Source organism: Tupaia chinensis, unplaced genomic scaffold, assembly GCF_000334495.1.
Source record: "Tupaia chinensis unplaced genomic scaffold, TupChi_1.0 Scaffold149256_1, whole genome shotgun sequence".
NCBI lineage: Eukaryota > Metazoa > Chordata > Mammalia > Scandentia > Tupaiidae > Tupaia > Tupaia belangeri.
The window spans coordinates 79,708-105,166 of NW_006209101.1; the positions used below are offsets into that span (position 1 = coordinate 79,708).

A 25,459-nucleotide genomic window follows, 5' to 3' on the forward strand; every position below is an offset into this window, starting at 1 on the left:
CGGCGCAGGGCCTACTCCGCCCGCCGGCGCCTTGCGGGCTCGGCGCGGGGTCCCCCTAAAATTCTACTTTTAAAAAGTGTTTAGTGACCATTGGAAAATGATTATGTAATGCTAAGGAATAATCCCAAAATTAAATTGTAGATGTAATATAGCATCTACATGTAAGAAAAAAAATATCAGAAAAGATTTAACAAATGAGAATATTAATAGTAATTGTTTCTTGTTACTGGAAATATTTCTCTCCCTTTATTATCTCCTTTCCAAACATTCTATAGTCAGACTATATGAAAGGTCTTCAAAAAAAAAAAAAAAAAAAAAATCCAAGGACAGGCACCAGCAGATAACGTGGTGGTTAAGGTGCTGGATTCCACCATGGCCAATCATAGTTTGAGTCTCAGGCCTGTGGCTTGAAACCCATGCCAGAGGAGAATGGAGAAGGAACTGTAGCATGACCACCTCCCTGGGGATGATCGCTCACTTTCCCTTTCTCTGTCTCTCTCCAGCAAGCACATGCACCCTGTAGCAAAAACTCAGAGTTCAAGGACAATGTGACAATGTGACTTATAAAAATACTATATAGAGATTTAAAAACTTTACAGATCAATATAAACTCATTCTATAATTCCATTTTCCATGAACTTTTTGAAGTTCCCCATCTTATTTGCATTATCACAAGATGTTTATGCTAAAACCTTAAATAAAATACCGGAGAAAAGAGGCAGCAGAACATAGTAGTGAGAGCAGATTCCTGAAACCAAACTGCCTGGGTTGGAGTTTAAACCCTGGCTCTTAAGAGCAGTGACCTTGGGGGTCACAGGGACTCATCTCTACTTCCTTTGCAGAAAAATGAGAATAATAGAACCAACCTCATAGGGTTGTTATTAGGGTTTTTACTTTATTTAAATAAGTTGATATTCGCACAACACTTAAAACAGCATCTGGCCCATAATAAAGACTGCAAAATTGCTGGTTAAATTAAGTGACAATAAATGAAGTCTCTGGAGGATGGAAAGAGCTTGGTGATGGTATTTTCTTTCTTTCCTGTCTTACCTTCTTTCCTTCCCCCTTTGTCACCCCAGAGGTTCCTTTCCCTTTGGGGAACAGGTGAAAAACATTAAGGCAAAAACTTGAGACACCTCAACCATACAACATAATGACTGGATAGAATATTTATAATCAGACATAATGTGCCAATATTTCTGTGTTTCTATTAAGGGCTGGAGGAAGATGAGGCAGGAGAATGTCAGAGATTCAGGGCTTCATAAATCAGATCATATCCTTAATGAAGTTCTAGGGGGGTTGCAGGTGGTGAGGCCTGCCTACCAACTCCACAAAGCAGCACTTTTACCAAGAGTGGGTTGTGGGCAAGCTGGGGAGACCCTAACAAGTCCCTTTCAGCCCTTGGGTCTCTAATCCATTGAATGGTTGCCCTGAACTATTTCTCTGCTCTTCTGTGACTTCTCCCCACCATGAGTTGGTTTCATCCCCTTAGAACCTGCACAAAGACCACCATCGAAACTCCCCATCAGGGCCACAGCTCTTAGTGCCCCTCCAGGATGGCACCTGCACTTCCAAAAATGAAAATCTACATCTAGTGCTGGGTTTGTTTCATTTTTACTGAACCACTATTTCTTTATTTCTGTGACTGTCATTATGACAGTCACAGTTGCTGTGTCTATTTCAAATATTCTCTTTCAAAAGGTTAACCACAAATTTGAATCAAATTAAAGAAACAAGACGACGTAAGTGAAATCAGCAGTCACACCACCTCTTTGGACAGATCTCAGAAAGCTGGGCCTAGTTAAACAACTTCACCTGAAAATCAATTATACAGGAATATCAAGGAGTTTTCTCTTTGCAGATTACACCAATGCTTGGCTTCAGACAAGCATTACGAAATGCTTGTATGTTAGTGCACGTGGAGTCTATCACAAGGCAATTACATCACTCCCGTTCCTAAATGTCAAAACAGTGGACGCAGCATCTCCAGAGAACCACAAACACTCAGCTGCAGAAACTTGACACCAAATCTGAGGCTTTCCAGACACTGGGTCCAACTAGTCTTCCCTTTTTGCTGTTTATTTATAGTTACAGCTATAAACTGGATCCATTTCACACACTTGCCCAGACCATTTTCACAAGCGCTCTTAAGCCCACCTTCCTCCATCTGCTTTGATGAGAACACCGGGCCTCATAATCTCTGTCAAATTGGGACCAAAAGGGTGGTAGTTGTTGCTTTGCAATCTTTCCGGAGAAATGGAGAACCCTCCTGAGATAAGGGAGCAGAGAGCCAAGAATTAAACACACATGGCTCACCCTGGGCTCTGAGAAATTTCCAAAAAGAGGAAAGTCCAGCTCAGTGACTTCACAAATGCAGTTCCCCCCAAACAAGGTCCTGACACAATGGAAAAAGCTGGTATGGAAAGAGAACTCCTTCTGGATTGTCATAATGTAACCCACAGAGTGGACTCGGAAGGCCCTGGTGAGAGCGCCAAGTCAGCAGTGTCCAAGAGCAGGCTCATTTTGGGCATTGAATGGGACTAACTGCTGTGGAGCTGAGAGAAGTCAGACATGTGTGCCAAGCATGTCACATCCCACATGGCATGTATAGTAAGTGATCACTGCCTCTGGTACATGAGTGAACCAATTAAACTTAATTGAATAATTAAGCTTAATTAAGCTATAATCCAGACTTTTGATTTACCAGTAGTGGATTTGGCTCAGGAGACCTGGGTGTTATCTATTTAAGGGAACTTCATGTAAACCAATATATAAATCAGATTCTTAGGGAAGGTGTGTGTGTGTGGGGGGAATATATTTGGTTGGCCTATTTGGTCCACTTTATTTTAGCCCAAAGCAAGAGTTAAATTAAGAGTTTTTTTGATGATCCATGATAAAGTTTTTGCATCCCCTAGGAACTCAAAATTCAGACTGAGAGTTGCAGGTGTCATTTACTGTGCGGACACTGATGTTCAGAACTTAGAATTTACCTCCTTCTCCATTTTATTGCCAGTCAACCCACCAACAAGGGACAGGAGCACAGACCACTAATACCATTTTTCTTTTTTTCTTTTTCGTTTTCTTTTCAATTTTTGCTATGGGGTATGTGCACTCACCAGAGACAGACGCAGACAAAGGGAAAGTGAGAAATCAATCCCCAGGGTAGATGACCATGCCTCTATCCCTTCTCCTCCAGTTTCCACTCAGGATTTTGGGCACGCATGCACACACACTCGGATGATTTTCAAGTCACCAGATCCAGGGCATGTGGGATCCAGTGCCTTAACCGCCCGCCATATCACCTTCTGGCCCTAATACTTGGATTTTGCATCAAGATAACCTTACAGAGCTAGCTAAGTTTTCCTTTTGGTATTTACACCACCAATCACTCATCTTCTATAGAATACTGTAGAAAAAAACATGAATGTACAGAAGCCATTATCTAGGGAGACAGCTGACCACAAACTCAGTGTTGTCAATTTTATATATGAACAGAGTTGGGACTTATTACCAGATGCTGGAAAGTAACCTATCATTTATTGCTTTTCAGAGAAAATACAACTCCCTGGTGGGCAGGTGCCTATGAGAACTGGTCAAGATCTCCCCCTATAGAGAAATCAATCTGGAGAGATTTTTAACAGAAGGTTGTTGAATAAGTACCAAGTCTGAGCAAGAGGGGCTGTCTTGAAGTATTAATGATGGGTGCCATCAAGTAGTCAGTCAGGCTGCTGCCTCCCATTCTACCCTGGGCACATTCCATCAAACATATGAGTGACTGGGAGAGTTGGGATGTCTACCTGGCTTGGTGTTGAGGGTTAAAAGATATGTCAGTAAACCTTTTTTTCAACCTCTATTGGACATTGGTCTTCTCCTGAGATTTCTTGTTCCTGTGTATGGCCTCAGCCACCTGAATTCCTACATCTTTTCAGCTACCAGTTTATTCATGGAGGTCACTTCTACTGACCCTGGACTTCATCTCTTATATGTTACTTCTTCCTTATATGTCTCAGAGGATAATTTTACTTCTAAGTTCTTATTTCCTATTTGGCTCTCTTTTCATTATCTATGTATTAAAAAACAGTCATGCAGGGTTGGCAGGTGGCATGGTAGTTAAGGGGCTGGACTCCTACATGGCTGCCCACAGTTCAAATCCTGGTCCTGGTGGCTTGCTTTCTCACTTTCCATCTCTCTCTCTCTTATCAAATAAAAAATAATAAAACTAAATAATTCTTTAAATAAAACAGTCACTGTTTGCTGTTATAATGTGGTAGTACTAAATTGACTAAGTGAAGGTAAAAAGGACTCCATCCTTGGGCTACACAAACTCTTTAATTCAGAATGTGCTATGCACTACTTTTTCATTTAGCCACTCAACTTCTTATGGTTCTTTCCTTAAATTTGGTTATAATAATCAGACCTCACTCAGCTTAGGAAAAAGAGGAAAATCTCAGGTTACTTGTCACAGAAATTGACATCAACTGGAACCAGGACACCAAAGTCAGTCATGAGCTTGTTCTCTGCATTTTTGAGTGCTCTGATAGACTTTCTTCTCATTCTGATTACCAGGGGCTGGTGGTCACATGCCTCCATCTCGTTTTACCTGGGTCGATTTCCTTTAGCATGCATGACCCAACATAGCTGCCAGCCACAAGCCTACAGATTTAATTACCTCACAGCTCCATATCCCCAAATAATTTAAGATAGGTATATCAAGGTGTTTACATAAGTGAGGAACAAAACAAGACTAAAATACTGGGTCATCAGGAAAGTAGTGATGCATTTTTGCATAGAGAAATAAATCATGAGTTTCAGGTATGAATACAGCTCTGACTATTTTATTATTTTTTTAAAGGCTTTTGTTCTAGGGAGCTTGCACTTGCTGGAGTGAGAGGAAAAGTAAAAAATTACAACCCCCCACCCCCAGGGGGGATAGCCATGCCACAATTCTTTCTCCTCTATTTTTCTCCATGGATTTTGGGCATGCTGCTGATTTTCAAGCTGCTGGGTCCAGGATTCAAACCACAGAGTCAGCTATGCAGGATTCATCACTTCACCACCACACCACCTGCTGGCCCCTAAAGAATTTTAAGTCTATTTGATTATATATATAATAGAATGTTATACATATAAAAATATATAAATAAACACACACAAACATTGTACTTATTCCCTAGGGCTGCTTTAACAAACTGGGTTATCAAAAACTTGTCTGTCTTACGGTTCTGGAGGCTAGAAGTCTGAAATCGAGGAGTTTGCTGGATCCTGTTCCGTTTGAAACTTGCAGAGGAGTCCTGACTTCCTGGCCTCTTGTCAGAGAAAAGCAAAATAACATTAACAATAGAACACCATTTTATGCTTAGGTAGGCTAAAGGAGCTGCAGTATCAGGTACTGGTGGGTCAAGAGTTTCTCTTGCCAACAATCTCTGGCATTCCTTGGCCTGCAGATGCTTTTTCTTATAATCTTCCATCTCCACAAACCACTCTTTTCCCTTGTCTGACAAAAATGCATCTCCTCTTTCTTTGTGTCTGACTCTTGTCCAAATTTCCCATACGGATATCAGACCTATAGGAGCAGGACTCACCCTGAGGACCTCATTTTAACTTGAATACCTCTGCAAAGACCCTATTTCCAAATTCGGTTACATTCTGAGGAACTGGCCATGAGGACTTCAGTATATGTTTTCTGGGAGGGCACAATTCCACCCACGAAACACACATATGTAAACAATTGTATATAAAAGCCTAAATGTTGGGACCAGCAGTTGTTGTAATGGCTATGTCGCTGAACTCCCATGTAGTCAACCGCGGTTTAAGTCCCGGACCCAGTGGCTTAGGCTCACGCTGGGCGTGTGTGCGTGCGTGCCCAAGATCCTTAGAGGAGAATGGAGGAGAAGGGATTGCGGAGGGGTCATTCCCCCTGGGGAATGATTTCTTGCTTTCTATGTCTGTCTTTCTGGCGAGTGCACGTGCCCTATAGCAAAAACCTCTCAATAAAAAATAATAATAAAAGCCTAAATGTGACTATATGTGTGCATCTTCATTTATTTTTAGTGAAGAGTTATTATCTTTTACTCTTTCACTTAGCTGTTCTTCCCTTCTCCCTTTTCACCTTTGTTGGTCCTTTCCTCCCCTGACCAATTTCAGGTAATCAATTTTCAACAACCTAATATGTATTCTTCTGTCCAGTTCTCTGTAATCATATATCCTATACGGATGTACACATACACTTTTTGGGGGGGTCATTTCCCACCTAAAAAATGGGATTATGTGTACTTTTCTCATGCAACAGTCTCTTAAGGGAATCCCTCCAATCATCTAGCTTAGTGGTAATTCATGTTAAGCGCATGAAAAAAATATTCTTTTGTGTGAAGCACATCCTAAATTATTAAGATATTACTTAGTTGATGGACATTCTCCTGTTTCATCCTTCTGAGCACTGCTGCAGTTACCCTCCTTGTACATGTAACTTAAAACTGCTGCTTTTATTTATACTGGGCCAGGCTCTCAGGAGTGAAATTGCTGGGTCAAGGGGTACGTGTACTTTCATTGATACCGTCAAATTTCTTCCTTAGAAGATTTTAGTGCATCACAATTCACCAGCAAATTATCAGAGTTCATTCCCCTGGAATCCCACCAGCACATGACATTGCCCACCCTTTTGCCCACCAAAGCGTAAAATTATGTTCTATTAATGTTATGTTGCTTTTCCCTGGCAAGTAAATTTCAGCATGTTCTCATATGTTTGCTGGCCACTGGCATGTATTCTACCATGAATTCTGCATTTGTATTTTTTGTGCACCTTTCTCCTATCATTTTGTCCTTTTCACACAAAAGTTAAGAATTTGTGTTACAGGTAAATTTAATGTCACTTGTTTTATGAATACTTTCCTTATTATTTATCAATTTAATTTATAAAAACAAATATGAGGTCAGCAGATGGTATAGTGGTTATGTCACTGGATTCCCACATAGCCGACCACGGTTCGAGTCCCACACCTGGTGGCTTGAAACTCATGCTGGGTACATGTATGTATATGCTGAAGATCCCAGGAGGAGAATGGAGGAGAAGGGATTACAGTGTGGTCATCCCCCTGGGGGGGGTGATTTATCACTTTCCCTCTGTCTTTCTCCAGTGAGCACATGTACTCTAAGGCAAAAACTTCTGAAAAAAAAAATTTTAAATATTTTCCTTTATAGCTTTTTTAATTTGCCAGAGGGCACATGAGGTCACCAAAAACAGTTGGGGGTGGGGGGAGTGAGAAAAGATCCTCTCTTGGGGCATGGTCACGCCACAATCCCCTCTCCTCAACAGTTGGGGGTGGGAGGAGTGAGAAAAGATCCTCTCTTGGGGCACGGTCACGCCACAATCCCCTCTCCTCCACTTTTTTTCTTTTCCAGGATTTTGGGCACAGATGCCCCGCATATTTCTCAAGCTGCTAGAACAGGGAGTCAAACCATACAGTCAGCTGTGTGAGATATAGCTGTCTTTTTTTTTTTTTTAGAGTTTTTTAGCATAGGGCTTATGCAATCACCAGAGAGACAGAGACAGATAGAGAGAAAGTGAGAAATCACCCCCCGGGGGGGATGGCCACACCACAATTCTGTCTTTTCCATTCTCCTTGCAGGATCTTGGCACACACACACACATGCCCGGTGGCTTAAACTCACGTTTAAGGATTCACATTAAACTCACGTCTGGGATTCAAACTGCAGTCGACTACATGGGAGGCCGGCAACATGGCCATTTGCCAACTGCTGGCCCCATGATATAGCTGTTTTAACTACAAGGCCACAGGCTGGCCCCAGCCTCCAAGATTTTTAAGCAATTCCTTTAGTTTTATATTTTCTACATTTAATCTATCTAAAATGAATTTTTCAATATAGTATAAAGGAGGAGTCCAGATATATTTTGAAATGGAGAGCCAGTTGGGACAGTACTATCTATTATATATGACAGTATATCTCTTCTCCATTGTTATATATTAAATTCTCATTTATACTAGGATTTGTAGCTGGCTCTTTATAGCAGCATGCTAAGAAGAAACACCAAAGACTGGAGAGGTGATCAGTAGTTTAGTTGTAATAGTTTTTGAGTGGTGAGAGTTTAGGTATCTTGTTTACTTGGCTGTATATTTCACTTTTAAAAATAATGAGTATGCATGACTGATATAATGAAAACAAACAAATGGGGTAGACTAGAACTAGTAAACACAATTGTTTCATCATTCATGGTGTCCCAGGACAAAAAGAAAGCGGTAACTAGGGAGCAGCACAACTATTCCTGGAACGAAGACCTCAGGAGGTTTTAACCTGGGGACAAATGTAATAGTGATAGGGTTGTTCCCAAGAGACACTGGAAAATCTCTTTAAGGGCCAACTTACCCCAGGGGTTGGGGGCTCATTAAGTTTGGGGAAGTCATTTCATTCTGCCAGCTCATTGTGAAATAGGTGTGAGGTGGTGATTTGCAGTGTGATTGGCAGGTAGAGCGTATTCAAGTGCAAGGAGTTTAATTGATTGGAAGAACAGTTCTCTGAGCTGATGCAATAACTACTAGGGTTGAGTGTACTATTTGAACGTGTGAAGTGATGCAATAATGCCTGTGTTCTGCAGCAGCTTAATTGCTGCCAGGAACTTAAATACTTAAACAGCACAGTAGTTTGAAATGGTGATTAGAAAACACATTCAAGAAATGTAAGTGAGTACAACCCCATAAGCCCAGGGCATAGCATATGTCCCTAAGTCAAAAGGGTCAGTCAGTGCACTGAAGTCTCCATAAAACAGTGCAGAATCTTGGTGGTCTACTCCCCAACATAATGACAGTTGGTGGGGGTCTCCTCCACAGTGCAAAATGATTGCTCAGCAGTACAGCCCTAGATGACCTGGATAGGCTCTCCTATCTTCTCCATCTGATGGATCACCTTAGGGAAGGTCAAATGCTGAGTGTTGACCCAAAACTTTCCACACCCTCCTCAGAGGCCTGGAAATTGAGGTGGTCAGTATGTACAAATGAAAGTGCCACCTAGAATTCTAGCTCATGTGGGACAAACCCTAGAACAGTGGTGAATGGTTCCTCCAAACTCTGCTTAGAGCAAATGCTGTTTTTGGCACAACTTCTTACACAGTTCTGAGAGTATGCTAATGGCACAGTGCCAAGGTGGGGCTCAGAAAAACTAATCCAGTGGGAAGCCAGAACTCAGGAGTCCAGGCAGGCTGCTCTCTGAAAGTCTGCAACCCTAAAGATGAACTATATAGCATAAGGATTGTCTCTCTTTAAGGTAATCCTCCTTAAAATAGTAAATAATTCTCTCACAACTGAGTCTTTGATGATTACTGATCCTCAGAGTTTGAGACAATAATCTACAATACTGGTGAAATGCAAAACTGTATGTTCCACAGTTCAGCTGGGAGGAGGAATGATGCCCTTTAATGATGGCTGGAGGGCCTCATGAATTCTATACGGAAAGCCCCTCTGCAATCACCTGGTGTGACCTGATAGCACAAGAGTTGGGCCAAGAATTCCCAGTGGAGGAGGGACTGCACAATTTCATCTTCTCCAGATTTTGTGATATTGAAGTTATACTTTATCAGAATCATAAAAATTTCAGTCTTAAAACATTTTAAAGCAGGTGTTCTCACATATCCACCTTGGCTGTTAAACATACACATACAAAAATCTCAATAAAGCTCCTATAAGTCTTTTTTTTGTCTTTTCTTTTCTTTCTTTCTTTTTTTCTTTTGAGAGGTTTTTGCTATAGGGCATGTGCACTCACCAGAAAGACAGAGAGAGACAGAAAGTGAGAAATCACCCCCCCAGGGGGATGGCCATGCCTCAATCCCTTCTCCTCCACTCTCCTCTCAGGATCTTGGGCACACACGCACACAGGCCAGGAGTGAGTTTTAAGCCACCAGGTCCAGGACGCAAATTGCGGTCGACTATGTGGGAGTCCAGCGACATAGCCATTACGCTAACTGTTGGTCCCGTCCTATAGGTCTTTTAACATAGAGAAATAAAACAGCTTCCTGGAACATTTTCCAAGATAAATTGGTAAAAAGATATACTCCTAGTTGTATATTGTGAGTGTCTTCCGAAAGTTACTGTCTTTGGAATCATCCTATTAAATCCATTACTTAGCTCAGAAATAGATGATAGGACCAACAGGGCTTTATCCCTTCTAGCTGGCTACTTCTGAACTATTTTTAATCCCAATCACTTCAGGACAGAAGTTTGACTGCTTTTTCCTATTTTCCAAAAGCCTTACCAGAGAGCCTGGAGGGAGTCATGCCCACAAACATTAACAGAACATTTTGACCATTGGTAATAGGAATCTTCCTACATCCTGCCCCAGCATAGTATCTTTGTGATGTATATTAAGCCTCCTTATCTGTTGAAGTACATTCTTTTCTGATCTCAGCAACGTTTCTTTTTCAATCACTAACCTAAAAACTGTAAAACCACCTATAACCTACAAGACCACCTCCCTACATGTCCTGCCTTTTTGAGCCAGACCAATGGAAAAAATCTTCACTGAATTCTAAATCCTGTCTGTCCCTCTCAAAATCAAATAAAAGTCCTGTATCTGATCACCCCCTAGAAAAGTATATGTGCCTCTTCTCCAGGCCTAGGTCACTCATATTCTGCTTAGAAATAAACCGCATTATTATTTTTACAGAGTTGGTTATTTCAGTCAACACACTTAATGAGAGTGGTTGGATTTTTCCACTTGTTTGGTGATTGGTTTTCATTTGGTTTTGCTTGTTATTTTCTCCCCTTTCCTGGTTGCTTATTTTCTACAGAACAGTCTTTACAAACCGAGCACTTGAAATTTGAGATTCAAGATACCCAGATTACAATGCAAAACAAACAAACAAACAAAAAAACTAACGTTAAAAACCAGAAACTAGCTTTAAATTATTAATAACACTCTTGATTAGCAGGTCAGAAGAGAAATTTCCCCCAAGAAACAGGAATGGACTTGAATAAAGTTCACAAGTGGCAGCATGTCATCAGGAGAGTTTGAAAACCTCCAGGACCCTAATGTGAGCATAGTTTGTCCTCCAGGATGGAGAACTCTGTCTTCCAAGACTGACCCTCCAACTCAGGAGAATTTAGTCTCCTAAGGTGATGAGGTAACACAATAAAGTTGCAAATAGTCTCGGCCCATCCTCCCCCCACAACACACATATTAGAGTCCTTTCCCTAGTCCTACCTGTCAGACCGGTTCTTAGGTTTTGTGTGGGAGAATAAGGTGGAAAGGAAGAGGAGGAGGGGGATACTTAAAAATTGGGAAAATGGTATTGTGGGCAACTGTGGCATGTGAGAGGGCAGGATAGGCTAGAATGACAAGGAACTTTAAGAACTGGTGCATGGCTCTCTTGTGGAACAAGAAAAACAGGGACTTCATTGATGCTGACCTGTCCTGGATCTGAGTGGCCTTGTGTTCTTTGCACCTGTCCTTCACCCATTCTCCTCCAGTTAGGTAGTCTGGTTTTCTTTGGGGAGACAAGTTCCACCCTTCCACACCTCATCCCAGGCTTAGGGGTGGTATTGATTCAGCTTAGCTAATTGACACTGTTTTCCTGGGTCACAGTATTTGGTTCATTGAAAGTTGATTTTTGGACTGTGCTAGAGCAACTATGGTTAGCCCATGGGAACATGAACTGGGATGCCAGCAAACTTGCTTCACTCCAACACAGGGTCTCTCAGAGCTCTGGGAGGCCAGCAGTGGAGTTGAGGCCAGGGTGGAAACTAGGGGTGACTACAGTCACTCTTGGCTTCTACAACTGTGTTAAATTTTTTTTCTATTTGTCACTTTGTGCAAGGGTTTTGTCCCTAGAAACCAAAAGTTCTTGAATAATTAAGTGCCACTTTGACACCCTTGCTTCAGGATTGACCCATATAAATATGAAATAGATGTGCCTGTATCTTCTTCTCATGGGCACTGTTCTCTAGGAACTCAGAGACTAAGTCTCTGCCCTCAGACAGGTGCTGCTGGTATTTCCCCTTTCTAATATTTTCTCGAGGCTGACACAGCCATATCTTTTCTTTGTTTTTAATTTTTATTTATTATTATTTACTTGAATTTGTTAGAGGCCATGTTTACTCACCAAAGAGACAGGCAGAGAGAGAGAGCGAGAGCGAGAGCGAGAGCGAGAGCGAGAGAGAGAGAGAGAGCGAACTGCCAGGTCTGGGAGTATAACTGAAGTCAATTAGTTATTTTTAAAGTGTCTCTTAATCAGATCTTACTCTGTTTTACTGTTCAAAGCACAGGAACCCATGCAATTCCTCATGTTATTATTACTAACCATTTCTCAGGTGGGAAGATTATGCTTCAAAGTGCTAAGTGACTCATTCAAGATCATCACCCCCATAGTGGCAAATGGACTCAAGCCTTCTGGGTGTCTTTGGAGTTCATATTCTTACCATCACCCCACACCCCACACTGTCTCCTCAGGGGACACTTCTCTGAACATGGTTAAGTTCTTCTTTAGCTCTTTCAGAAAGTATTTTTCTTTGTAAATAATAATAATAATTTTCTAAAATCAAATGCACCATTCCAACTGTGGTCTGGGCTCTAAGGGTCCATGTGTCCCTTCCTTCCCCTACTAGAGATCCTGTCATTTTTCTTTTTAAAGAATTATTTATTATTTAACTTACTATAGGGCACGTGCAATCACCAGACATCTCTCTGTCAAGCGCAAGTGAGACAGCAAGTAAGCGAGTCTGGGACTCAAGTTTCCATTGGCCCATGGGGGAATACAATATCTTTAACCACCATGCCACCTGCTGGACCCTATCCTGTCATTTCTTAATGATGCCTGCAATGGCATTGCATTTTTCACTACCACTTCTGTTCACTCATCTTGAGTTTACTGTATCTAGTTAGTATATATCTATGCATCTTTTACTGCAGCCCATTCACCTTTTTGGTTATCTTAATATAAACCTTTCACTTGTATATTTGTTGTATCTTTATGATATTTACTCAAAAAACATTAAGGATTTAGATGTCAAGTTATTGCTTCAAAAGGGCATGAGGTTCCTTTCTCTGAGTTGCTTTTCTTTTCTTTGGGAAAATGAGATCTATAATTGGAGCTCCTAAATGTTCATTTAAATAAAGAAAAAGGCATTCCAAAGAAGGAGAGTTGTATAAGTCACCAAATTAGAGGGGCCCACCTGGAAGTCACATCGACATGACGCAAGTCATGTACTATTTATTTTTAAAGATTTATTTGATTTTTATTTATTATTATTTAAATTTGCTGTTGGGTACATGCACTCACCTAAGAACGACAGAGAGAGAAAAATGGAAAGTGAGAAAGCAAACCACCAGGTCTGGAATGAGAACCATTGTCGGCCATGTGGGAGCCCAGAACATTAATCACAATGCCACCTGCTGGTCTAGTCATTTATTATTTATAACTATTTGTAAATAACATACTTTTAAAATAATTTCCTATAGCTTAAAAAAGGAGGACATTTTTCCCTTGAACAATAACACTCTTATCTACTGGCTATCTGCTGTTATATTTTAAGAGAGAAAGGAAGGAGAAAGTGTATCTAGGATTATAGCTAGCAGGCTGACAAATGAGTGAACAGTCACCCACTGTTAGTACCATAGCACAAATGGGTGGGAACCACAGTACTGGTCTCAAAGCCACCAGATAAAGGGACTGGGTCCTATTTTGCCCTTGTATCTGCAGAGTCTGGTTCAGAGCTTAGTAATATTAGCTCTTCAATATGTAAGTAATGAATGAATGATGAACAAAGAGACAAATAAATGACTGTATCAATAAAAATAATTTTAATATATTCTTTAGACAATAAGGAAGAATACTTTGAGGAGAGAAAGGTCATTGTGGGTCAGAGAAGGTAGTAGTACATGATACTATGGAGTCAGATAACAAATGACCCTGAAGGTTAGGCAAGAGCATCGGTATCTCATCTGCTCATGAGCTAGCAGGAGGAATAGATGCATTAGGTAGAGTCATGAAAAATTTTTTTTAAAGACTCAAATTGAACTTCTGGAGAAGAGAGCTACAATGTGCAAGAAAAATACACTTGATGGGATTAATGGTAGGGTGTACGCTATAGAAGAAAAATGAATTTGAAGACATAGCAGTAAAAATCATCCAAAATAAAACAAAAAATACTGAAAAAGAGTACCAGTGAACTATAGGACTTTCGATGGCCTAATAGACATGTAATCAGATAGCTGGATTCCCATAAGAAGGGAGAGGACCAGAAAAATATTCAAAGAACTAATGACCAAAAATTAACAAATCTGATGGAACTTATAAACCTACAGAGATCTCAACAAAACCCAAGGATAAGAAACATGAAAAAACTAACCAAGTTATAACCTAGTCAAAACTTAGAACTAATGACATTATAATCAAATTGCTCAAGCCCAGGGATAAATTTTTTAATAACTTTTATTCATGATAAAACATATATACGGACACTTGAGAGAGAACAGAGCACCTTCCACATGTCTGGTCATGCCATAATCCCCTTCCTCCCCTCTTTCAGCCTGTCAGATCTTGGGCACTGTGTATGTGCCCCATGTGCTTCATGCTGACCTGGGTGGGGATTCAAACTGTTATATCCATGTGGGACCTGGCTTCTTTTGAGCAGCACATTACTACTGTACCACAGAGCTGGCCCCAGAGAGATCATTTCTTTTTCAAAGAAGTTTTTGTTATTATTTTTAAATTTGCTATAGGGCATGTGTGCTCACCAGAGAGACACAGAAAGAGAGAAAGTGAGAAAGCAAGCCACCAGGTACAGCACTCAAATGTAGTTGGCAATGTGAGAGTTCAATGCCTTAACCACATGCCACCTGCTGGCCCCCAAAAGATAATCTTAAAAGCAGCCAAAGGAAAAAGGTTAGGATGAAATTTCTCATAGGAAGCAATGCAAGGGGAATAACCATGTCTAAGTTTCTGAAAGAAAACACTGGTCAACCTGTAATTCTAAAACCCATGATACTATCCTTTAAAAAATAGGTGTCTTCGGACATACACAGCTTAAAGAGTTTATGGTCAACACATCCACACTACACTAGAGTGTTCGAGGTATTGTCCTTTAGGCAAATGGAGAATAATACCACAAAGAAAGAAGGATCTACACGAAGGAATGAAGAATATCAAAGTGTGTTGATTCGTTCTGTGTATCTTGGGTTTGGCATCTACAGATTTGAATCTTTCATCATACTTTATCACCATGACCAACATACATGTCTGTTTAGGTTGTGTTCTGCAGAAATACATGGTACAATCCTTCTAATTACTCAAGAATTTGAAGACTTCATTTTTCTTTGGATGATTCCAAGGAAAGTTTCTGGAAAATTTAGAAGGTTATCTTTGGTTTCTTGCTCTAATAATTAGAGTAGTGCATTAACTAAACCAATTCATAAGCTCTTACCATGTGACCTGAGTATCTATAATAAAAGGAAGTAGGTTTGAACAGGTTTGAGAGGGTTTATTTCACCTTGGACAAATATGAGCCCAACTAGTCATTGGATCAACAACACATTATCAAGTGTTTAATACATTCACGGCACAGTGTGCAGTACTGTAAATGCGGCCATCCCTTATTCACAATGGAACACGGTAGACAGGTAAACAAAAACCTTAGAGCTCTAATTTCCTCATCTTCTCAAGTAAGTGTTGCCTATCTTACAGGGTTATAATCAGAATTAAGGCAGTACACAGAAAGCTCTTGGCAGAGGTGTATCATAAAAAAGCATCCTTTCTAAGACCAACTCACAAGTTTGCTATTCAGTCAGACTTTTCTTTAGGAGCCTGAGATAAAAAGGGGAGGAGATAACAGTCTATAATCTTCCTATTTCAAGAAATGTGTGGTGCCAAGATCAGTATTAATAATGGCACTCGGGAACATTTTTTAGAAATGTAGAATCTGAAAGGCCAACTCCATAGCTCATGGTTAAGTGCTATGCAGGGGGAATTATGTATTGGACCTTCCAGATCCAGTTCGAGTACTGGACCTGGAAGCTAGAAGCTTCACAAACATAGCTGGCATGGGCACTTGTGCCCAGGATCCTGACAGGATGGAAAATGGAGGGAAAAAGAATAGCAGCATGACCAGGCCTTGTTAGGGGGAGCTCTCTCTTATACATGCACACATGCACTCTGGAATTAAAAAATAAAAAAGAGAGAGAGAGAAAGACATACAGAAATCAGAATATCAAAACTCAATCAAGTCCTAACAAAATAAAATGATTTATATACACATTCTACTTTGAGCACTGTCCCAGAAAATTGCCCTTTCTACCACATACTTTACTAACCTGAAATCTCTAAAGTTCCAAAACAACGTCACCTAGATGACCTGGCACATGCCCCTCACCTTGCTTTTCAGGTCTTTGTGCTCCTTCCCATTTTCTCCAGCAGAACATGAGGAGGCAACATTTGCTCAAGCAGATGAGCCTCAATCTGATATCTAACTTCTATGCTTTGTAACCAATCAGTTAAAAGGGGGATAGAGCATCACCTGATTTTCATTTGGCCTAGGACTTGCTTGTTCGAATCTCAGTAGGCTGTCAGGTCCAATTCTCTGTACTTGCACCAGAATAGCAGAACCACAATGATGTTCATTTATGACTCTGAGCTGACTTCACAATGGGCAGTGTATTCATTTAGGAAGAGGAGCGTTCCTGACTCAAAGAGACCACATTTTAAAATTTTAATTTAACTTTATTTATTTATTAACTTATTAAATTTGACCAGCGAGGGAGGGAAGGAGGGAGGAAGAGAAAATGAGAAAGCAAGTTGCCAGGTTCAGGACTTGAACCATGGCCAGCCATGTGTAAGTCCAGTGCCCTTAACCACTTAATTTCTAACTTTCTGTCCCCCTCTCTCTGTGGCAAGCACACGTGCCCTATAGCAAAAGTCTGTCTCAAAAGGAACTAGCTAGCTAACTAAAAGAATGGTATGGCGAAATGTGCCCGTGTCCTCAAAGACACTGGGAAGATGTGCGTAGGGAGGTGTCCCCTGGGTTTACTGGTGGCCTTGACAGGACCAGTTTCACTGAAGTATTAGGGGCAGCTCTCTTACGGGTGCCGAGGAGCCAGGGGTGTCAGGTTGGCCCAAAAAGGGCCACATTTTAATAATTGCCATCTGAGGTGTATATCATGCTGGGTAAAGTCTATTTACAATCTAAATGATGTATAGCAGTTGAATGTACAAATAATAATAATGCATTTTTAAAAATTGCTATCACATAAACAATGAGAAATCTAACTTCATGGGAGTACTGTGAAGAACACAGTGGGACCAGCAGTTACTGTAATGGCTATGTCGCTGAACTCCCACATAACTGACCATGGTTCACATCCCAGACCCAGTGGTTTAAACTCACACCGGGTGCATATGCATGCGTGCCCAAGATCCTGAGAGGAGAATGGAGGAGAAGGGATTGTGGCGTGGCCATCCCCCTTGGGGGGCGATTTCTCACTTTCTATCTCTCTGTCTGGCGAGTGCACACACCCTATAGCATAAACCTCTCCAAGAAAAGAAAAACAAACAAACAAAAAAGAAACACAGCGAAACAGCTAATCAGCATTCTATCCCAGGAGTAAGGAGTGGTCACAGGATGCATTTGTTCGGGAGTTTGGGGCAATATAGAAGAGATGTGAACAAGGCTACCCATGGAATCTTGAACAGAATAATGACAAAAAGTACATCAGCCATGGAGAGATCTCATCCTAAGCCTACTGTCTGTCTTCCTCCTGTATCAAGTACTTAATAAGAAGATTTACTTTGGTAATCCCTAAAATAGACAGATGGGACTATATCAGACTAAGAAGTTTCTGCACAGCAAAGGACACAGTAACAACTGAATTGACAATACTCAGAATGGAAGCACGTTTTTGTCAAATATACCTCAGACAAGGAACTGCTAACCAAAATACAGAGGGAACTGTGGCTTACTAAAAAAAAAAAACAAACAAAAAAACAAAAACAAATTAATCCAATTAAAAGATGGGAAAATTAACTGAACAAAAATCTAAGGAAGGCATATGAACAAAGAGCATATGAGGAAATGCTCAACATCCTCATCATAAGGGAGATGCAGATTAAAACCACAATGAGATACCACCTAACCCCTGTCAGAATGGCAAAGACTAAAAATATAAAAAGTGATAAGTGTTGGCAGGGTAGTGGTGAAAGGGGAACCCTCCTACACTGTTGGTGGGAATGTAAATTGGTTCAGCCACTGTGGAGGAAAGTATGGAGGTTTCTCAAAGATCTTCAAATAGAACTAACATTTGATCCAGCAATCCCACCTCTGGGTATCCACCCAAAGAACAGGAGACTGCTCAGTCAGAAAAGCACTTGCACATCAATGTTTACTGCAGCATTATTCACATTTGCTAAGACATGGAACCAACCCAAATGTCCAGAAACACATGAATGGATTGAAAAGTGTGGCACATATACTCTATGGAATACTAGAAAATAGTTAGGGATGCTGATGACTGTGGAATGGTGGGAAAAGGGAAGAGTATAGAGAAGGCTTGCAAGAGAATAAATAGAGAGGCATGACATTAGTGGGACACAGAAATGGTTTATTACCTGTTGAAAACATGTAAAGTAACCTCAACTGGACTGGTCTGAGAAGTATTTCATGTTGGGTAAATTCTTTTTATGAGCAAAACGATATAAAGTGAATGTTTAAAAAATAATGAGAATAATAATAACAATCTGGAAAAAAATTATGAAAAGCTATTTGATGTTGGGAACCAGCAGTTAGCATATTGGCTATGTCGCTGGACTCCCATGTAGTCGACCACGGTTCGCGTCCCAGACCCGGTGGCTTAAAACTCACGCCGGGCGCAAAATTATGATAATTTTTTTTTTTTAAAAAAGAGGAGTTCTTTTGGTGAGTGGCACTGTTTAGCCTCTCAAATGTCCCCATTTTCAGGGGAGCCTTTTATCTCTTTCTTCCTCACCCCCACATTCTTAAAAGTTTTTTTTCCCCACAATGAGTGTGAGAGAGACACATAAATAGAGCACCCCAACAGAGGACCCATGCCATAATCCACCCCCAGTTTCAGCCAGTCCTGGATCATAAGCCTGTGTGTACCTGGCATGTTCAAGGAGGTCTCTAGATATAAACTAGGAACCTTCTAATGTAGGTCTCTGCAGTATTGCATTACTGCTGTGCCACCACTCATTCACCTTCATTCCCCATTTCTTTTTTATTTTTAAAATAATTTTATTTAACTTTATTTATTTAAATTTGACCAGAGAGTGAGGAGAGTTAGAGAGCAAGAGAGAGAGGGAAAGTGAGAAAGCAAGCCTCCAGGTCCAGAACTTGAACCATGGTTGGCCATGTGAGAGTCCAGCACCCTTAACTACCATGCCACCTGCCAGCCCCACTCCCTATTTATTGATAGAAAAGGGGACTATAAAAGACCTGAGGGTCTAAAGAAAGGCTTCAAACATTAGGATTACTGCAAGATATTCAGAAGACAAGCCCATCCTGATGGAAGACTTGTAAATATCTTCTAGAAGAGAGAACAGTTGATCACCTGAGAGCAAATATACACAGGAGTACCAAGAGTGAACGAGATAGAGGTACCAGGTGATTTGGTCTCAGTAGCAACTAGGAAGCAGAACATGGGGTAGTGTGAGAAGTTACTAAGGGCCATGAAGACTTTATGAAAAAGAATGCAGTAGGGGATACTGAGAATGTTATCCCCAATTCTTCCCACAAGAAGAACCTTCCCATACCATATTTGGTCCTCCATGTACTTCTGTAATCTGTACCTACCATACTATGTTACTAAAAGCTGTTTCCGTCTCTGACTAGACAGTGACTCCATGAGAAATCGAGTTAAGTCCTACTCATTTTGTATCCCTATACCCTAGCAGAGTCTAGGTGTTGATAAATTTTAGTTGAATGAGTAGTGGTGTTCAGAGACGAAGGCTTTTTAAATTGCTACTCCTACTACTATACAGACCCTACTATTATACAGATCCCTTTGATTGTCGTTACCTGACTAGTGTGGTTTGAGATAAAAGAGATTAAAGTAGAAACAGAGTTATGAGATGCTTAAAGTGATTTCATAGACAATCAGAACTAAATCCCTTTCTTCTCAACAACTCATAGTTACTCTCTGTTCATTAACCCATGGAGGAACTGATCTGCCTTCTTGGGAGTATCCTGTCTTTTGATCATTGTAATCAAAGAGGTTTTATGCAAGAACTCAGAACATTAGATTGGTTAGAAAAATGGATGTAATTCTACACACACGCTCCCCACCCCATCCTGTATCAATGTGATTCTGTCTCTCTTCCCATCAAGAAGTAGAGTCTATGAGCCAGCTGGTGGTTAAGAAGGCTGGATCCCACATAACGGACTGTGGCTCAAATCCCAAACCCAGTGGCTTGAGAGACACACTGGGCATGTGTGCATGCATGTTCAAAATCCCAGAAGGAGGGAAAAACAAAGGAGAAGGGGTTGCAGCATGATCATCCCCCTACAGAATGCTTTCCTCACTTTTCCTCTCCATCTCAAGTGCTGTACCTCCTAGCAAGATATTTATAATAAAGTCTATTTCTTTATCCCTTGAATTTGAATTAGGCTTGTGACTTGCTTTTACATAGAATGTGACAGATGTGATAGGGTACCCATTCCAAGTTTAGGTCTTTAGAGACCTTGCACATTTCTCTCTCTTACAGAAATACTACTACTTTATACATAAACCGAGGCTAGATTGCTGGATAATGAAAGACACATGGACTGGACACCCATTGACTTAGCTGATAACCAGTAAATTACAAGATATGTGAGGTCATTGTAGACCAGCCAGTCCCAGAAACAATTAACTGGTACACACAGAATGATTAAAAGCCATTTTCCACTCTGGTCAATAACTCCAATAGCTATATTCTATCTTCCATCAGACTAGTTACTCAATTTCATGTTTTAGAAGGTCTAAAAGGGAAAAATAACCAAGTCTTCATATTTTTCTTGACACAAATCTTGAGTATAGGTTCAAAAGAATCAATTTACTTGAAAAATTGATTCTTTCCCATCTTCCTACCAATAAGAAGCAATTGATAACAGAAATATTGGAGAGTTATAGTTGTCAGCTCAAAGGCTCACTGAGCTGCTTAATACTAAGAAGAGTGTGCATGCTCATACACATTTGCAAATTGACAACAACGTAAAGAGCTGAGTTAATACACAATGTCAGAATACTGTGTCACTATTATGGTAATGTTTATTAGTTAGAATGAGATTCAGCAGTAAAAAAAAGCACCTCCCTCCCTGACAGTAGCTTAAATAGGTTTGCAGTTTATTTCTTGCATCAATATCAAGGAAAGCCATTCAGGACGTGGTGACTCATAATACCAAGAATCCAGACTTTTTTCTATCTGGTTGCACTGCTGTAAGTGGCCTTGATTCCATGAGCCAAGCTGGTGGTATGTGCATTCCAAGCAGCAAGATGCAAGAAAGGAAAAAGGCCCCCACACCCAAACCCTCATAACACATACCAACATACACAACACAATACTAATCCTATTATCTTAGTCAATTAGCCTCCAACCATAGCTAGCTTCAAGGAAGCTCATAAAGGGAATCTTTACTTTGAGAGGCCATTTGCTCAGCTTAAAGATGGGATTGGCATGGAATTTAGAAGACAACTAGCAGTCTGTCATAAAATGCTTAATAACATATTATGAGTTTCTACTATGTATCAGTAAAGGCATCTTTTAACTTTCAAATCAGCTGGGTTCTCTATTATGTTTATCTGTTATTTGTAACTTGAGAAGCAATTTGTCACATAAAGATTTCTGATGGCTATTTTTCAAGACCAATAAATAGAACCTACTTTAGTGTATCATATCCTTGAAATATAGTATTTTTTAAAATCTAAACTCAATGATCCCTCATTTCACCATGGTGAGGAAAAAACATGAGGGGATGTCAAAAAGTTTGCAGAAAAATGGATTAGAGTATGAGTTTGGGTGCAAAAAAAAAAAAAAAAAACATTGAAATCCCCATCACCGGCTCATATGCATGTTGGTAAACTCTTTGAAGACTCCCTGTATATTCTAAATGATTGCAGGTTGTGGTCTTTATCTCAGGAGCAGGGAGGTACCTCATGAAATAGCAAAGGCTAAAGAGAAATGGGGAACATTTAGGCCATGAGGATGCCAACATTTGCATCAGAGAAGAAAAATCTTCCTTTCCAGTGCACTAGTCATTCTCTAAGGTCCTGACTTGGGGAATACATGGCCCTAGTATAGAATGACAGATCAAGACTACACTTTGGGGGTGTGTGTGCGTGTGTATTTTAAAGATTTAATTTTATTATTACTATCTTAATTTGCTGTAGGGCACATGTGCGAGTGAGCGAGTGAAACAGAAAGCTACAAAGCAAGCCATCAGATCCAGAACTTGAACTGAGGTCAGCGGTGTGGGAGTCCAACACCCTTAACCACCACGTCACCTGCTGTCCCTTCACTTTAGTATATTCTAATCTGCTCATGACTTGTTTTTAGAGGGGACTGTGCCCCTGGAGACCATGTTGCCCAAGATATACTTACAAGATACATGAAGGACAGTGTTCAGCTGTCCAGGAGCCCCAGTTTCAGGTTTCACTAAAGGCCCGCAGGAACACTCAGCCTCCCATGAAGGCCAGTCTTTGACCAAGTCCACAATTAACCTTACCTGAGGGGTTCCTGCCTTTGTGTGTGATAAGCACATCTACACTCTAGAAACACAGGTGCAAAAAAAAAAAAAAAAAAAAAAAAAAAAAAAAAAAAAAAAAAAACAAAGCAGGACAGAGTGAAATTTGAAAATTCATAGCAGTTAAATTCTGTCGGTTTATAGACATCTAAATCATTGGGGACATGGACCATGAGGCATTTCCAACACAGAAATCTCTGGAATGATTTAATTTGGCAGTTGACGTTGCTTTTTGCTCCCATCAAGCAGTTCGCTATTGCTGACAGATGTCTTTCCTGATTATCACTGGGAGCCCTACTACTTTGAAAGCTATTGATTAATGCATCTGTCTTCCAGCCTTGGAAACCTTTTCAGTAGGCTGCTTGGGAGAGTTGATTAAAAAGTCTCCCTATTTTCAAGCTCTCTGAAAACCCATATTAGGCTATGCAGACCATCTGGGGGAAAGAAATGAAGGTTTGCAGGGACAGTATTTAAATGAGCCTAACCTTTTTTGGTGTAATTTTCAGAAATTAGCCTTGCTAGCTGGCCAAGTGGATGTGGCCTAATGATGATAAAGCTTTCCTTTTAACTCCCTTTCCAACAGGGAAGGGTTGGGCAGGAGTCTGTGTGTAGAATTTCACATGCAGACTAAGTTTCTTTCAAGAGGCTGGGTTTTAACTCAACTTCTATCACCTCCAAGAACGTCCCAAGATACTTTCTTCGGTTATACACAAAAATGGCTTCTCTTATGCTTTGTTAAATTGGCAGTCATCAGGACAAACCTACCATAACTTCTCCTGCCACTTTCTGTGGTGAGGCTGGAATTCTGTATACACCACCTAAGGACAGGATCAGTCTGCAAGAGCCAGAGGCTCTGAGCAACTGGATGAATAGTGCAAGATTCAGGCCATTTTCAGCAAAGGTAGACCTGTCTTCTCTTCCAAAAGTCAGAGAAGTATTAAAGACCCTACCCAAGCTATTCCTAACCTCTCTCTTTTCCCAAAGGCATTTAATATTATCCAGCAAACCCTGTCCCTAGATTCTGGACAAAAATTTAAGGATATTCAAAATGTATTTTTCATTGAATAGCTAAGGGTTCAGAATGTAGACATCCTTGCATAATGCCTCATACACCAACAAGAGCGGTAAGTTGTTCTGTTCCTTTGGCTGAAAAAGTAGGAATGATGACCAACGTATGTAACAATCCACAAAGCATGGCTGTCATCAATAAAAATAGATACTGGCCTATATGTCAATTCAGTCCATACCACAGAGCATGGGGAAACTCCCTGGTAACCACTGTCCAGGTTGAAAGTCCTTCTTTACTCCCATTTTTAAAAAAAGAAATGAGAGAGAGAGAAAGACAGAGAGAGAGAGAGAGAGAGAGAGAACGAGAACTCTCAATGTTCTCATCATGCTATAATCCCTTTGCCCAGTTCTCTGGCTCTTTGAGATTCTAGGTGCATATACATAGCTGGTGTTTTTCTCAGACGGACCTGGGATCCAAACTGCCATCACCATAGTTTCCAGCACTGCAGGACACTAGCATTACTACTATACATAGTGGCTGGGCCTCATCTTTCTTAAAAAGAGGTTACAACTGATTGTGGCATGTGGCTCTTTCTCTTAGAGGATTCATCCTTCTCTCTTCTGGGGGCCTGAGACACAGTCTCTATAAGACTTGGTGAAGCCAAGAATGTATTTGTGGATTGCAACACACATTCATCATTTGTAGAATGTCTCTTACTTCCAATATCACTGAGACCTAACAATTCTACCTCTGAGGTAGTCCCAACTAATCCTGCTTCCTGTCCCCTGTCAGTTAGGTCAGGCCCTCATCATGTGCTACCTGGATTTGTCGTAACTAGTCTCACTTTGTCGTTCTGTCTGTCTCTCCGGTGAGTGTATGCCCCTTATAGCAAAACTCTCTTAAAGAAAAATAATGCAGCTCTGAGTTCCACCTGCAGGTCTGCTGTAATGTAGCCCAATACCATGGTTAAAAGCTTGGCTGTCAAGCTCACAACTGGATTAAAGTTCCAGCTCTCACTACTAGCTGTGTGTGCCTGTGCATGTGTATAGAGACCTACCTTGGACAAGCTATTTGACTTTTTTGAGCCTTAACTAAAGAATTGGGGATAATAATGCTTTCTTCATAGAGATTGAAAGAATTAAATGAGATCATTTGCATAAAGGACTGAGTTCATAGTAACACTTTCTAAATGGCAGTCATTGTGATTATTCATACAATGATATATGTGGCTCACTCTGTAAAATGTTCTACAGAAATTAATTTCAATTACCCCATGTATAGTTTCACAATACAACTAATTTACAGTATGACTGTTTGTTGATGTACACCATCTAGATCCTGAATACAGACTAAAGAATACCTTCTTACCCAGCTGGCCCATGGCATGGTGGTAAATGCAGCTTGATCCCACGTAGATGACTGAGGGGTTTGAGTGCAAGATCAGTGACTTGAGAAACACACCAGTGGCATGTGCATGCATGCCCAACGCCCTAGGAGGAGGCAAAAATGAAGAAGAAAATGCAGTATGACAATTTTCCCAGGAGTATTTTGTCACTCCCCATCCACTGTCTCTGGCTCTCTTGCTGGCAAGTAAAATAGAATATCAATACCTTCTGCCCCATTTCAAGGTCTCTATTAGCAAACTTGCATTCAGTGTTGATCCGTGTCCTGGGTGGGATGTTTACCTGTTGTTTCCTTTTTCTCCCTCCTTCCTATATAGTAC

At 40.6% G+C, this 25,459-nt stretch overlaps 1 long non-coding RNA gene across 3 annotated transcripts; it reads right to left on the minus strand.

The window, feature by feature from the left end:
- Positions 1-5,045: 5,045 nt before the first annotated feature.
- LOC114006628 (uncharacterized) lies at positions 5,046-25,459 on the minus strand. Of its 3 annotated transcripts, none has more exons than XR_003548340.1 (3): positions 25,347-25,459; positions 25,105-25,226; positions 5,046-5,075 (listed from the first exon to the last, which is right to left on the minus strand). It is a non-coding gene; the product is annotated as an uncharacterized LOC114006628 (long non-coding RNA). The 3 variants fall into 3 exon arrangements; XR_003548338.1 differs by lacking the exon at positions 5,046-5,075 and adding an exon at positions 5,218-5,306; XR_003548339.1 differs by lacking the exon at positions 5,046-5,075 and adding an exon at positions 22,710-22,752.